This window comes from Coturnix japonica, chromosome 2 (assembly GCF_054131305.1).
Source record: "Coturnix japonica strain WE chromosome 2, WE-NBRP24, whole genome shotgun sequence".
In the NCBI taxonomy this organism is placed as follows: Eukaryota; Metazoa; Chordata; class Aves; order Galliformes; family Phasianidae; genus Coturnix; species Coturnix japonica.
Genome location: NC_140664.1, coordinates 128,345,691 through 128,358,231, shown reverse-complemented (window position 1 = coordinate 128,358,231; position 12,541 = coordinate 128,345,691).

The following is a 12,541-nucleotide window of genomic DNA, read 5'->3' as shown; positions in this document are numbered from 1 at the left end:
GTCTGGGGGATATATCGAAAGGAATACATAGTCACTGTAATTTGTTTCGTTGTGAATGAACTTCCTTGAATGTGATATTCTTAAACACACTCAGTATACTGCCAGCAAAATAACTCAATGCTTTTAGGATGACTGGGTTACAATATCTCTCTGAGCAGTTATTTTGGAATACTCAGCAAGAAGAAGGTATCTGTAAAAATTAATGTAAATAGCTGCAGACTCAGAAGGAAGAATTCAGGAGAAAATGTATTAATATTTTGAAATGATTGCTTAAGATTGAGTTGTCTAAAGGAAATGGCCTGTAATTCAAGACAAAGTATGCTATTAAAGGCTTAATTAATTTTTTGAAGTCTGATCAGACATCTCTGGATGTCAGTTTATCTCAATGGTCAATCATTTTTCTTCATTTCTAAGTCAAATTTTGAAACAGCTCAGATCAATATATATTCATTTATATGTATGTATTTTGAATATGCTTAATATCAGTAAGAATGTTAGTAAACATTCTGGATAAGTTAGTAAGAATAACGTTGTTTTCTTTGTGAATAGAAGACATTGGCTTATATAGTACTTATTTATTTCCTCTCATGTAATTCAGCACTGTTACTAAATTAAGAGGGTAAAGATAGAACATTAAATAGTAAAGGTAAAAAAAAAAAAGTCAAGGACTGTGATTGAACTCAGTAAATTATGGTATTTATAAAATAAAATATCCTAGTAACCCATTATTTGCAAATTTGTTAACAGTATTCAATTATTTTTTATATTACCATAAAATGCATTAGTCCAGGAAACAAAGGAAGTATACATTAAATATTGTGAAATTATACTCATAATCCAAAATCTCATACTATATTTTGAGCTTTTGTTGTCTAAACTGAGGTGTGCACAATGTCACTTATAAGTCACTTACAATACTGTATGAATACACTGATACAATGTTGTTCTGTTGAAAATCCCATTTAATACTGCTTGAGCACTCAGTTAATACAGACGAAAAAGATGTATGCACCAATTTTTAAATATATTTTGTATGACTGTTCCTCAGTAGATTGTTCTAAAAAGTAAATTAAAAGTACCTAACAATTGTTATTAGGTTAAGTATCACTGGGCACTTGTTTTCATACCCACTCACTTAAGAAACTGTCTTTCAAAAAATACCATTATAATATTTAAATTAATTTATAGGTACACTTACTTTTCCATAACGTTTCACCTCCACATCCTTTGTCACACAGCAAGGAAGGTGATAGAACACCTTTCATACTTATTATCAGATCAAAGAAAAAGAAATACATTCTTTAAATGTCTTTTCTAAGTTTTTATTCTCTGTAGGTATTTTAATAACTGAATTGAAATCTTTTCTGGATGTCTAATTTACTACTGCTTCCTCATTTAATTAACAGTTTTATTTTTCCCCAGAATTCATAAAGATCAGTCAACTATTCCATGGGGACATCTTCACTCCTACATACATTGGAGAGGATGGCAATAGATTCTAACCTGCAACTTGAAAATTGAGTAGAAAAAAATACCTCATCTTATCCAGTGAACACAGAAGTTCATGAAAAGAGGAAAAACACTGGTTGATAAATGTGTCAAAACATACAGTGGCCTTCTAGTTCCTAAATGGGACTTAGGAGAAAGATGACAATAGACTCTTTATCAGGGAGTGCAACAATAGGACGTTGTATCAAACTGAAAGAAAACAGATTTTTATTAGACTCTAAGAAGAGATTCTTAATGATGAGAGTGTTAAGGTACTGACACTGGTTGTCCAAGAAGCTGTGAATGCTCCACCCCTAGAGGTGTTAAGGCCAGACTGGATGGGCCCTAGGCAGCCTGATCTGGTGAGAGATGTCCCTGCCCATGGCAGGAGTTTGGAATTAGGTGATCTATAAGGTCCTCTCAAACCAAAATTATTATTCTATGATTCTGTAATTTTCGCATATTTCTGGAAATATGTATTCATCTTACATTACAGATATTCCTTCTTTTGCTATAACTGTAAGAAAGTAGTGTGTCTTACTTCATGTATGCCACAGCTGGTGGCATACATGAAGTAAAAACTACTACAATATCAATATGTGATACCCTGAGGTTAGGATTTAACTTGTGTCTGATGAAAAGAATGCAAACCTGCATTTGCAAATCTTTTTATGATTTTTGATAATGCATGAATACACATATGGCATGGCATTTGCATCCCAAGTCTGTTAAGAATCTCCACAGGCTTTATTGGGTTACATTTTGACTCTGTCCCTAATGTTTAATACTGCTGTGAACCGGAAAATGTGCTTTTCTTGTCACCTTTTCCTGGCTATTCTGGGCCATAAGTCTCATTGTGCACATAAAATGATCCAAGACTAAGTTTTCAGCTTTGATTTTGTTATTTTTTTTCCTTAATGTTCAGTTACATCTTTGACTGACATAGTTGGTAGGGATGTTTTCCAACACAATGCAATCAGTTACAGTAATGGTATATGATAAATTAATGTAACCGTGGCAAAAAGGCTCAAGGATGTTATTCTTTAAATAAGTAGGCTGAGCTTAGACTGCTTTCTTGCCATGCAGACTCATTACTCAACCCTGGAGCTACATGTGAGGTAATCCCAAGAGCTTCTATGGCAAAGAATAGAAATATTTTTGTAAGTAGAATTGACTGAGATCTTCTAAATTTAGGCTACTTTTATGAATGTAGTACAGCTCTAGGGCTGAATTAGACTCAACAAATTTCATCTAAAACCTAGGACTCCGGTTTTAGTCTGTTCAAACTTCCTGTAAAATCGGTGGAAAGATTCCTCCTAGAAGAGAATTCAACCTACCTATTTCAGACATGAGTCTCTAAAGAGGTATGATTCAGCCTTTGGAGATGTCTGTATCTCTCTGAGGACAGAAACAGAGTCTGGACATTTTAAATACTGAAGTTAGGGCACCCTAAATTCCTACACCAAAATATCATCTGTCAGTTACATGGCAAGTAATTTACTTTCCATTAATATAAGACAGACTCTCTTTTTTTAAAGGTTCCATCAGAGAATAATTCAGAGGCCAATACCTAGTGCAGACAGTTGTCATAACATGGTAAAATTACTACATACTACAGGAAAGAAATGGCAATTACTTCTGGGGAAATGTGCTTAAGAGACACTTGGAAAAAACTGGATTCTTTCACATTAACCGTTTTCAGTGCAGAGTCTCACAGTTCCACAAGAAATTTAAGTACAAGTTTTTTAAGACTTTGTGTGACATTAATGTCAAAGTTAGATCTGAGAACTGATTCATGCCTACAGTGGACCATGCAGTCACAATAGCTCAGTTAATCTGGAGAAAATTCAACTATTCAGAGATAGTATTAATACTATATTGTTTATTATTTCTATCATAAAGTGGTTAGAGTACTACAATTTTCCTTTGGTGGAGTAGCTAGCATAAGAAGAGTAATCTCAGAGGAGCCCTGTTATGTCCAACCATATGCACAAATATGTGTCTGTCAAGTTTATACTGCATTGTCTTCAGGCTGGCATGCTGCCAGCCCCCAGGCAGGCAGAAGAAAGATATATGTGGAAAGAGGTAGTCAAATTGCTTCCCTATGGCTGCTTTATAAACATACATATGTTAAACACATTTATTAAGGCAGTCATCAGCAGCAAGTGCAAGGGCCTTCTTCTCCCTCGTGAAGGATAGTTGTTGCTTACATAGGAGTGAGAAGCTGGAAGCTGGCCCAGTAATCTGGAAAGCATATTACACGGGATTCCCCATGGAGGATCACTTTGCTGCCAGCATGTATTGCTCTGGGGTTTCGACACACCATCAATCTGGAACCTGGCAGCCACCATTCCCCAGCTCACCTCATCTCATGCAGCGAGCAGACACAGTGCAACTATTTGTCTCAGATTGCAGCCTGGCCCTTCAAGGAAGTGAAAGGGGGAGGAAGGGAAACCAAAAGTCTGTTACAGAAATGCACTCTCCATTATACTACTCAAGCAAGCAGTGAATTGCAGCAATGTGACTATACTTCAGATGGACTCAATGCTTTTGGTTGGATCACAAATCAGGGCAACTATTGCTATTTGCACATTTATGTCTTAAGAAAGGAAGAGGAGGAAGATCCAAATTGGAGTTTGCAGACAAAGTGCTGTCATTTGTGTTTCAGTGTGAGCTGCACAGTTAATTTGAAGACTTAAGAGAATTTTATAAATGTCAATTATATCTCAAATAACATCTACTTAGGAGTGCAGCTGTTTTTCAGTGAGCATTGTACTTCTCGTGGGAAGCAAGTTTACTGATCTCCACTCCTGGAGACCTTGGCAAATGAGAAGGGGATATCAGTGATCCACATTACACCAACTGGGAGTTATAGATGAACATTCCCAGCTTGGTCAGCCCTGCTTGCATGGCACATGGGTAATGTAAAGCCCTCAGTGGAGGTCAGGTTTCATTTTTTGTCCTTGCTCCCCTCCTCCTTGATGTATTTTCCTAGCATATTCACATTAGAAAGTCCTTGAGGTAACCAAGATAGCTAAAAATCTACCTCTAAATCCCAGTCATTCCAGATTTTCCTCTTTCTCAGCAGCAGCTGATCACACTCCTAATTTTAGTTGTGCTTATTTCTTCTGATTGACCCTTATATATCTAGTGCCTCTGGCTATAAAATTACTTTGTCAGCGGAGAGCTACTATCCAGTCATTAGTATAGGTGCAAAAGCCCAGTTTGGATTTACTTCTAGACACTAGAATATTAACATGCATTGAATTTTTCTGTAGCTCGAGGCAAGTTGTTACTGTTGTCCTTTGCATGCAATAAACCTGGTCAATCTTTTGGTTTGTACCACAAATACATTTGGAAAATTGCACACAAAACTAAGCACTGGCTGTATGCAATTATGAGAATGAGATGGGCCTAAATTTGCACTTTCAATCAATCTAAAGCAAAGTGCAGTGTAGGATGTGCTCCTTCAAAGGCAAGCATGGTTTTCTCTTAACAAAACCAAAATACTTTCATAGCTTTGCATCTCACTTTTTACACTTCTCATTTCACGCAACAAGCTGGAGTGTGAAGCTAGAGGCAAACATGTTACATGACTAAGAGAAATCAGCACCCAGACAGAGCAGTCCTCTGCCTGCTCTTGAAGACAGATGGGTGTAAGGGAGCTCTGGTTTGGAGCCCATCCAGTTGTATTCACTCATGCTGTGATTGTACTAATTAGTTCTACTAAAAGCTTGAATCTGACAATGTCCAGCTGGGGAGGCACTTCTCAAGAAAGGTGAATCCAACTCAAACCTCAAGCTCATATATGATTTCAAACAGTTTTGGTTTGTATTGCTCTTGTTATTGTTGGTTGGTTTTTGCTGATTTGTTTTTAAAATAAAACACAGACCTGAGGGTCAGATGTGGGACACATTGATTTAAATTTTACATCATTATATAAACAGTCTATTCCCAAAGGGAACTCAGGCTTATCCATTCCTCTTTCCAAAGAGAAAAGGTAAATTAAAACAATAAATTTCTCATATGTGACTTATCAAATGTATAAGAATGATTTTTTTAAACCCACTTTGTAACTAAATGTCACCAATTAATTATCTAATTTTGATACATGTGTAGTATATAGTTATAGTATGCTTTTGACATTTTGAAATAGATTCATTTTTTTATGTGCTCTGGACATTAATCATCACCCGCAATAAATGGCTTGCAGGAACACAGGTAATGGTTTTGTGTGGGAATTCTGCTTAAAAATCAGGAATTATCTCCTCCCACACTGAGTTGATTGTGTAACACGTAGGAGACTTGCTTGGCCTGTTTGTTACTTAAGTTAAAAAAATAAACACACACACAAAATAAAGTTGCATCTCTTTGGACTGCTGACAGTGTATCTAGACAGTTGTTTTGTCTACTGTCACTCACAAATACATGAGGAAGAAGTAATTTTGGAAATGCAGAATCATAAAGATCATCATAGCGCCTTTTTTTTTTTTTTTCCTCCTAAATATATAAGCATGTTCATGCTTATGTATCTCATCTCATGGGTATCTTATGGGTATCACAGAATCACAGAACCATCTAAATTGTAAAAAAACTTCAGATCTTTAAGTACAACCATCCGTATGACCTACTGCATTCCATCACCAAACTACATGCACTCACATATCTCTTAAATACCTCCAGGGATGGAGACTCCAGCATTCCTCTGGGCAGACTGTTTCAATGCTTTATCATCCTTTCTGTAAAGAATTTTTTCCTAATGACCAATTTACACCTCCTCTGGTGCAATTTGAGACTGTTTCTTTGCTCTTATCACTCATCCCATGAGAAAGGAGACCAGCACTGTTCTTACTACAACAGCCTTTCAGGAGCAAGAAGCTCTTCCCACATCCTCTTCTCTAGACTAAATAACCCCAGTTCCTTCAGTTACTCCTTACATGTATTACTTCCTAGACCTTTCACCAGCTTTGGTGCTCTTCTCTGCCCTGGCTCAAGCAACTCAGCATCCATCTTGGACTGAAGGGCCCCAAACTGAACATATTACTCAAGGTGTGGTCTCTTCAGTGTCACACACAAGGAATCAAACATCTAAAGTAATAGAAGATGCAAAAAGGAATTTAGAAAGTGGTCTTGGCTATATTTGAAAGCCTCAAGAAGCAGGTCTGTCTTTGGATTTGATCAAGTCAACATCTCATGCAGAGGAATAGATTCTATTTTCTTTAACACTGGAAGGAAATATTAAAAGTGCCGTGCTGATATAAGACTAGGCCATTCATTAGTGAAGCTTCTTGTAATTTCACTAACTTCAGGTAATCTGCAATAATTTATGCTAGGAAATGTTGTTCTCTATGATGTTTCTAATAGTTTCCTTCTCATTATACTTCAGAAGAGACCACAAGCACTTTTAATCCTTAAAAAAGTTTGTCACTAAGCCTCAAGACTATTTTATTTCAACAAGGCTAACAAATAGTATGTTATGTAACTTTGTTGTAAAAATCTTCATGATTTTTTTTAATGTTTGTTTATAAAAAGGAATCTTGAAATAAAACCTTAATCAGAAATGACTTAATGTTAGTGTGTTGTATTTCACAGCTAATAAAAACGCCCAAAGACAACATTAATTTCAATCAGGTGTAGCGTGGTTTTCTTCTTCATATTTTTCTCATGCCACCTGGAAAACTATTTTTCATTTTTTGCTACATGTAGTATTCCTTGAATTGGCAGAGAGTTGCTCTTCTAGGAACTCTCATGAGAGTGGTTCTCTGGTCATCTTCAAAAATTTTACCTCTAGATGGGAAGCACTTCTAGACACAATGAATATTCAGTCTGTCCTCATTGATCTCATCTAAGTACTTCTGTCACAATCTGCTCAAAGGCATATATAATAGACCAACCTATCTGGCGTTCTCAATTTTCTACCCAAGTCTGTGTATCTCATTTTGGAAATTTCTTTATGTGAAAACTTCTTTAGAGATCTATTTTGGAGATGATTTTAAAATTTTATGTTTTCTTTTCACAGAACGATCACATGAAATGTTTTGTTGTTGTTGTTGTTCTTGTTTGTTTGTTTTGTATTGTTTTCAGCTCTCTTTCCCAGAAGGAGTCATAAGCTTCTCTGCCTCAGTTCTGGTGACTAGTTCGTTTTCTTTTTCTACCCTGAGATTACAGAACAGAGCTCCCTTTGAGACCCTGAGCAGCCTCCTTGCATCTGTGAGTTCAGCTTTTTACTACAGATAAACTCAATACCTTACCACTGCCAAAAATCTTACTGTCCCTCTTTCCGTCCCAACTGTTTCTTTCTCTTTTAACAGCAAGCAATTCCTGCACTTTATATATTCTCCTGCATTAGATTTTTGCAAACTTCCTGAGTTTTCATATCCAAACCCTAGAACACTGAATTTATGCCTTTCTTTAGACCTCAGTGACTTTGATACATCTTTCTTCTGAAACTTCTGTTGGACCATGAGGTCCTTACCATTACCCTCCTCAGCATTCCCATCAACTACACAAATGGTTCTCCTCACATGAGTAACACTTGAATAATTTAATTCCTCACTCCACCTTCCGTTACAGACTACCCAAGAATCTGGTTATGGACCACATCTTCTACTATACACTTACTTGGATTATATAATGCAGAAATTCTGTCTCTGTGCTGACGTAGTATAGAGACGTATCTCTCCTTTAGACTACTTCCTATTCAATGTAAAATCTCAGACAGTGACACCTCATCATATAGATATGTCTGTCTATTCATGCACAACAGAACTAAAAATCCCTTCTGTAAGCTTTCAGACTTATTCCTACTTAATTATACTAAAAAACAGTAAGCTACCTTGCAAGTCACTGCAGTCATTAGTTTGGAAAACTTCTCAAGCAAATTTTTCTCTGTATTTTTTTACCATTCTGTCATGATTTTGCAAAGATTAAGTTCCAAAGTTCCAAAAATCCTTCCAAAGTGTCGATATCTTGAAAAAGTTTTTCAAACCTTAACCACAAAATGCATTGTTCTGGCTTTGCAGTTTTGTGCAAATTTCTACAACTTTTTCCAGATCATCATGTCCATCTAATCATACTTGTTAGTTTGTAATGGTCTCATGACTTTCACAGAGGATGTGTAAGCACCACTGATGTCACAGTCTGACAGATTTTTATCTTTTGTGGATACATTTTTCACATACGATCTTTCTGAAACAGCAATGCCTCTCCAAAAGATAGAGAAAAAAACTGCCTGTGGTGCCTGACACAGTTTACAGAAACAGCTTTATATCTACAGCAGAAATACTAGATTTCTTCTGAGAATAAGTTTGCTCAGCCAGATCCAGATATACACAAATATTTTCAAGAAGGGTAAAAGTTTTCATTGTAAATGACTGTTTAACACACGCAACATTTCCTCTCCAGTTCTGCATAATTGCATCCACAGTTTGCAATTGTAGTAAATCAAGGCTATTAGGGATCCATCCCACATCTTTGTCTTCCTAGGCACAAATTTAGGAACTTCATTGAAACACATTTTGGCAGTGCTTACACTTGAACTTCTCCTTGATCTAAGGAAAAAAACATGTGCCTGTAGAAGAAAGATTAAATCATCTTCTGAAATTATATCGATTTTTACCATGAGTACAGATATTTTGTAAGGGCCCAATCTCGAATTTCTGACTCAGATTACTGCATACAACTTGGTGAATAAACTAAGGATTGAGAGATTTCAATGAAACTCATGTCAGATATTATTTTCTTATTGTTTTTGTTGTTACTGTAAACCAAATGAAAGATTTTCTAAACAACTTGGAAAATACTTAAGTCTACATTTCTAGGTTTCCTAGAAAGAAACCGTAGGGCTAAGGTTACTGTTTTGCTTGAGTTTTATTCAGAATATTTATAGTGTGTATTTGGTGCTGCTTTTCAATCAAATATTATGTTTTCAGTAAACACTATGTCTATTATGGGCTTGTGAATATCCAAACTCTTTCTTTATATATGCCAAATATTCAAATCAAATTGTATGATAGTCTAAAGCATGTAACTGCATGTATACAGTTAACTATATAATCTCTTGTGCTGAGTTCAAATGAAAAAACAAAAAGACTTGCCATGCAAAACAACCTTTCCTTCCTAAAGAATTAATAAAAGTGTTAATATTTAGGAGTCTCCTGATCTTGATAACTGATTGGACTTCAGTTATCTGGTTTGCAGATACACAGATAATGCTTGGAAAAGACATCAATGTTGATTATTTTCTCATCTATTCTCCAGAAATCATGAATTGATTTTTGTTTTTCATATTGGATAAGTGTAATCTTTTTCAGATTTTTTTCCTATGTATATTCTTTCTGTTTGTTTGTTAACTATTCCTCTCCTTCTTCAGTCACAGTTTATAGTGATGAAGAATCCCAGGAGATGCGATATTTCTTCTTGGTCATCACTAGAAGTTCTGTATTGTGCAAGAAGAAAACTCTATTTGTTTGTTTGTTTGTTGGTTGGTTTTGCTGATATGGAAGAGGCAATCCCTCAAATGTTCATGTGTTTTTACTTGAACTGAGTCCAGACTGTAACTTTTTTGAAGTTTATTAAGAATAATAAGAATGGGTCTTATTAGTTAAATTTGCACATAGCAGCTTGAGAAAGCGTTTTTATATCTTCTGGTTAGGAGTACTCCAGTTAGCACACACTTGTATGACTAAGTAGTTACTAAAGCTGCAGGACTGCTAACCTCAGTGGTTTTCTTACTAGGCATTCAGTTCTTCCAGTAAATACTCCTTTTCTCTTATTCTCCCTCCCTCTCTCTCTCTCTCTTTTTTTTTTTTTTTTAATGGTTCTGTACCTCATATAGCCATAAATGCTAAATCAGGACTATTGTTATTATAAGAAATGTTTGTACCAAGCAACATAAATCTCTTAAATTCTGTTTCTGCACTCTACTTTCCTAATAATTAGTCATGCCTACAGTTTAGTAATGACTGCCCCAGCCAGTCGGGCAGACTGCAATAGTAATTTTCCTGGCAATGGATAACTAGATAGATAGTAAATCACTGTTCGAGTGAAATTTAGACCTGCCCCTTAAACCAATGTTAAGACTAAAATATCTTTAGTTCAGAAATTGCCGGGGGGGGGGGAGGTGGGGACAAAAGGGGGAAAGGGGCTATCTAATAGTTTTCAAGCCTTTACATCGATAGTAACTTCATTTGAAACTAGATATTTTCATTTAGTGTGGGGGTGAATGTGATCATTTTTATTTGCAGTTTTATTCACTGTAATAATTCACCAGCTAAACTAGAAACATAAGGAAGACTATCCTGACCTGGATGAGGGAACAAAGTTTGTGACTCACCAAACTGGGAGAACAGTTATGGAGATTTTTATTCATTTTTCAGTCTAGACTATGTCTGTAGAGACACATATTCAGGTTGAGCTCCCTCCCTGATAGGGAACAGTGTGTATTCTTCTGCACTTCTAGGTGCAGAAGATATGATCTAAGAAGGTCTTGTTTTGAAAATGTTTCTTATGAGCAATTTTCATCCAATGTAAAATAACTCTGTCTCCAGCTCTTGGAAGTATAACATACCATACGATGGTTACTCCTTTCCAGATTTGGGACCTGCCAAGTCATTGCCAACCCCAAAGTAGTTGGTTAGAAGAATGGTATATCCACCCAGAACTGTGCAGGTTTTGATTTTTAATCTTTTGTTTTCTTGGTTTTATTTTTGATCAGAGAATCACAGTTTGAAAAAACAAACTAAATAATTATAACTTGAAGAATTAACTATACATTCTAATTCTTTCAGATCATGTGAATACTTAAAGCATTACTAAAATTCTGCCAGGTATGTAATAAAGCATTTATAGTGACACATTCTGTTACATACATGGCTTTTGCCAAGACATTTGAAAAGACTTTGTCTTTGTATGGGCGATTATGTCAGATGATTGTTTAGTACAGAACTACTTGTAAGGTGGTCTTCGGATTAGGACAGAAAAGTATTGTCACAAACATTTCAAACTGACCAAAGGCTCTACCGTTTTAGCTTGAGCTTCCAGAGATTTCTCCAAGCTGGACAGTTTTCTTTGCAAGTAGGGAGACAGTCTAAAATATTTATACCAAACAACTAGTTATATTTTTTCTCTGACAGTAGCACAAAGACAATAATAAGCACTGATGAGAAGATTTTCTGCTGCCCTTACAAAAACAAAGTGTTAAATTGTCTAATAAAAAATAAAAGTGTGTTACTGTGAATCTGGACAACAGTGTTCACTAATAGCTTCAGAACTGCAGCTATGAGTTACAGGGAGCCTGAAAATGTAATTGAACTTTCCATTCTGACAGAAATCACTTTTACAAACAGTGAAATTTCAAGAATCACTTTTGCCCTCAAGAAAAGAGAAGAAAAAAGAAAAAAAAAAAGAAAAAAAAGGAAAAAAAAGGAAAAAAAGGAAAAAAAAGAAGAAAAGAAAGAAAAGAAAAGAAAAGAAAAGAAAAGAAAAGAAAAGAAAAGAAAAGAAAAGAAAAGAAAAGAAAAGAAAAGAAAAGAAAAGAAAAGAAAAGAAAAGAAAAGAAAAGAAAAAAAAAGAAAAGAAAAGAAAAGAAAAGAAAAGGAAAGAAAAGAGAAAAGGAAAGAAAAAAGGCAACAACAAATCCTGACAGTTTACTGTACTTCCAATAAATTGCTCTATTGATAGAACAAGCGGGAATAACTTTAAACTAAAAGAGAGGAGATTTAAATTACATGTTAGATGGAAATTTTTCACTCAGAAGCTGGTGAGGCCCTGGTGCTGCTGCTTAGAGAAGCTGTGGGTCCCCTATTCCTGGAGGAACTCAAGGCAAGGCTGGATGGGGTCCTGGGCAGACTGAGCTGGTGGGGGGCAACCAGCATACGGTAGGGGTTTATAGGGTCCTTTCCAAACTAAGACGTTGTAGGATTCTGTGATTCTGTGATTTTTGTTCTCTTGGATAGTTACTTAAAGTCAACAAAAAGGCTGACATTTATTTACTGATTTCCACTGATGAACTAAGACAATAATTTTATTTATAATTTCTTTTTTATTTATAAAA